Genomic DNA, 4,531 nt, shown 5'->3' with positions numbered 1-4,531 from the left:
GTACCTCAAATGGAAAAGAATTAAGTGCTCCAACAAAAAGATAGAGTGGCTGAAAACAAGACCCCTACATATGCTGACCTCTCATATATATGTCTGAGACTCATTTCAGATTAAAAGACACACATAGACTAAAAGGAAGGGGATGAAAAAAGATATTGCCTTGATAGACCTAGAGGGTATTGCACTGAATGAAATGGGTCAGATAGAGAAAGACAAATATTGCCTGATTTCACATACATGTGAAATCTAATGAATAAAATCAACAACAACAACACCAAAAGTGGAAATAAACTCATAGATAACAGAATATTTAGAGATACTAGATGGAAGGGGGTTTGGGGGCACAAAAAAGGCAAAGAGATTAAGAGATGCAAATGGATAGCTGCAGAATAGATATGGAGATGTAGAGAGTAGCATGGGGAAGATGGTTAATAATGTAATAAACATATACTAGATTTAGTGGGGTGATCATGTGAGTTATGTGGATCTCTAATCACTGTGCTGTACAACTGAAACTGGTATATTATTGTATGCCAACTAGAATTGAAAAAAAACCTCATTGAATTGTACAATGTAAATACAAGACAATTGTCTATTATATTTCAATAAAGATGGGGGGAAAAAAGATGGCAATTCTCCCTAAATCTGATCTGTAGTTTCAGTGCAATCCCAATGAGAATTCCAGCAGAACTTTTCTACAGAAATTAGAAGACTGAGTCTAAAATTCATATGTAAATACAAAGGACCTAGAATAGCCAAAACAGCTTTGAAAAAGAGCAAAGTAAGAGGACTAACATTACCTGATTTCAAGACTTATTATAAAGAGACAGGAATGAAGACTGTGTGGTATTGACATCAACATAGACAAATAAATCAATGGAACAAATAAACCACAAATAAATGAATATCTGATGTTTTTAAACAAAGATGCAAAGGCAATTCAATAGAGAAAGGATTGTCTTTTCAACAAATGGTCCTGAAATAATTGAATTCCATGTACAGAAACGACAAAAAAGAATTTTGATTAATTCCTTGTACTAAATACAAAAATTAACTCAAAATGAATCGTAGACCTAATTATAAAACTATAAACCTTCTAGAAGAACACATAGGATGAAATCTTTGCAACCTTGGGTTAGGCGATGATTTCTTAAATACAAAAACATGATTCATAAAAGAAAAAATTTGATAAATTGGACTTCATCAAAATCAAAAACTTCTGCTCTTTGTAAGGCACTTAAAGGAATGAAAACATAAGCCACAGACTGGGAGAAATATTTACAAATCATATATTAGATAAAAGACATGTATTCATAATATATAAAGAACTCTCAAAATCCCATAATGAAAAACAAGCAATCTAATAAAATGAGCAAGAGATTTGAACAAACCCTTCACTAAAGAAGATATATGGTTGGTAAAAAAAGCACATGAAAAGATGCTCGACATCATTAGTCATTAGGTAAATGCAAAGTAAAATCACAATGAGATGCTACCAACACCTGTTAGAATAGCTAAAACTAAAAAGGCTGACCATACCAAGTATTGCCAAGCATATAGAGCCACCGGAAGTCTCATATTCTAATGGCAGGAATGTAAAATGATACAGTCACTTTGGAAAACGGGGTTTCATAAAAGTTAAATATATACGTACCACATCCAGCCATTCCACTCCCCCAAAATAAAAGAAAGCATGCATCTATATAAAGATTTATACATAAATGTTTATAGCAGCTTTATTTATAACAGCCAAAACTGAGAATAACCCCAAATATATTAACAAATGGATGAGTGAAGAGTGCATCTCTTCAGCCCGAAATGCACAAATTATTGTATATTCCTCCAACAGAATACTACTCAACAATAAAAAGAATGACTATTAGGCATGCTACAACATGGATAAATCTTATAATAATTATTCTGAGTGAAAGAAGCCAGACAGACAAAAAAATAAAAAGAGTATATACTGCATGATTCCATTTCTATAACATTCTAGAAAAGTATGAGCTAACGTGATAGAAAATAAATTGGTGGTTGCCTGTGTATGGGAGTGAGGAGGGGTGAGAGCAAAGGATTATAAAGGGCATAGGACCCTTGAAACTGATAGATATATTCATTATCTTAACTGTGATTGATAGCTTCATGGTTATATACATATGTCAAAATTTATGAAAGTATACATTTTAAATATGTGTAGCTTATTGTATGTCAATTATATTTCAACGAAGCTGTTTTAAAAACTCATTGAACTGTATACTTAAGATCTATGCATTTCATTATATGTAAATTATATCTCAATTAAAAAGTTATTTAAAATTGCTCTACTTTGACCTGGAGTTGCTGGCTGGCCCTCAGAATGCCATTGACAGCCACCAGGCAGTGCCACTTTGGGTTGGTCCCCTTTTTTCTGGGAAGCTATGTCCTCTTGTCAAAAGCCTGGCTGGGATCTGAGTGCCTCACCAGCTCTCATGTCTGTAGTTTGGTTAGTCTAAGGATGAACAGAGAATCCCAGGCAAACAGTGATGGCAGAGGGTTAAACCAGACCAGATTTCCAGTCCAAACCCTGGGGCAAAGGCTAAGCCACTTTAAATTCCATCCATCTATCCTTGTGTGTTTGCACAGCAAAGAACCTGTTGTAATCAAAGTACTGATCTTGGAGCTGGGGCCAGGGAGGCTGGAAGATGGCAAATATTGACACAGGCTGCCAGAGTTCTCCCTGCAGGCTGTGGCATTAAGTCCCTTGCTCTGCTGATGTGAACCAGCGGAGGGCCCTGGCTGGTCCCCCTGGGCTCTGGTGTCTTTCTGGACCTGGCTTATGGAGTGCTTTTTGGAATGCTACAGCATCTGCTTCTTTATAAAAGGAAGAACCAATAAATAAGAAAAGAACAAACACTGTTCTGCCAGCATCAGCCACCTCCTATTTACAGGCTGTACTCCCTGGCCTGGGCTCCAACTTGCTCTTTCTGGGGAGCCCTGGATAAGAAAGAGTGATACATTAAGGAGGAGATATGGTGGGCTCTGGATTTGTTCCTATCAAGGTTTGCTCCTCTGTCTTTTAGAAGATGTGTGATCTTAGGCAAGCAACTTCATGCCTCTGTAAAGCACACATAACCAAATCAGGTTCCTAGAAAGGCTGTGAGGATTAGAGAAAATGAGCTACAAAAGACAAGACATACAAAAGTTTGCAATGGTGCTTGGCATGTACTGAATGCTCACTAAATATTCATTCAATCCCCTAGCACAGCACGTGGCACTCTCTTTTCTTCTGCTTGAAGCTTTACTGTTTCCCAGTGACATTCACATTCTGTTCTCACTTTTTCCTCTTCATAAGCCTGCAAGATAGTCTGGCCATGACGTCCTTATTCCTGATGTACAGAGATGGGGAGCCTTCCCTGCAGCCCCTCCTCAGAGGGAGTAATCCAATGTGCCCCTCCTGCTCAAATCCTCTGCCAGCACTCTGCAGCCTGGACTCAAGTTCAATTCCTGCAGCCCAGAATCTGAGGCTCCTCCTCACACTGCAGTCACGGGGAACTGCTTCACATTCCTCATCCAGGACTGCCCTGTCCGTGCTTCTCACTTGGCTTCATCACCCCTGCTCAGGCATCATCAGGCTTCCAGACTTCACGAGACATAGCATAAAACAGCAAACTACCCTGACTAAGTGTCCAGACATCTGGCTCTGCATCCCATTGGTCATGTGCCCTGCAAGCTGCCTGACCTGTCTAAGCCTCATGTAAAAGCAGTACCTTCCTCTGAGCATTGTAGATAGAAGGAGCTCTTAGCACAGAGCCTTGTTCTTAGTAAGTGCTCACCAAGTGCTAATGTGTACACCTAAACACCTGGCTTTTATGCTTGTGACATCTGAATAAATCTTTAGAGTATCATGCTAAGTGAAATAAGTGAGACGGAAAGGACAAGAACCATATGATTTTCGGGATATAAAACAAAAAGCAGTAAATAAAATAAACTCATAGACACAGATAACAGTATGGTAGTTACCAGAAGGGAAGGGGGTCGGGGGAGAATAAGGAGGGTAAAGGGATTCAAATATATGGTGATGGAAGGAGACTAGACTGGGTGCTGAGCACACAACACAATATACAGATGTTATATGATAGAATTGTACACCTGAAACTTAAATAATATTATTAACCAATGTCACCCCCATACATTTAATTAAATTTAAAAAAAAGAAAAGAAACCTGGCTTTTAGTCCTCACCCTGCTACTGACATGCCCAGTGGACTTGGATAAGTTGGTCTCAGCCTTGGTTTCTCCATCCCATGCAATGAAGCATTTGTACCCCCAAGAGCCTGTGGAAGGGCTTGGTTGGGAAGACAGGGTAAAACGAGGTGCAATTGGTGGTGCTAATGTCTTTGGGCATTTTTCTGAGAAGAGCTCTAGGCCACTGAGGAACACCAGGATTGAATGACCACCAAGGTTCACCTGCCTCTCTCCTGCAGGGCCCAACCACAGCACCACCAGCCCCTGCTGGGAACTGGGTGTTCTCCTGCTGCCTGACCCACCAAGGC

Source organism: Pteropus vampyrus, unplaced genomic scaffold, assembly GCF_000151845.1.
Source record: "Pteropus vampyrus isolate Shadow unplaced genomic scaffold, Pvam_2.0 Scaffold170, whole genome shotgun sequence".
NCBI classification, from domain to species: Eukaryota; Metazoa; Chordata; class Mammalia; order Chiroptera; family Pteropodidae; genus Pteropus; species Pteropus vampyrus.
The sequence above is the reverse complement of the archived record's forward strand: the minus strand, read 5'-3'. Positions refer to the sequence as shown.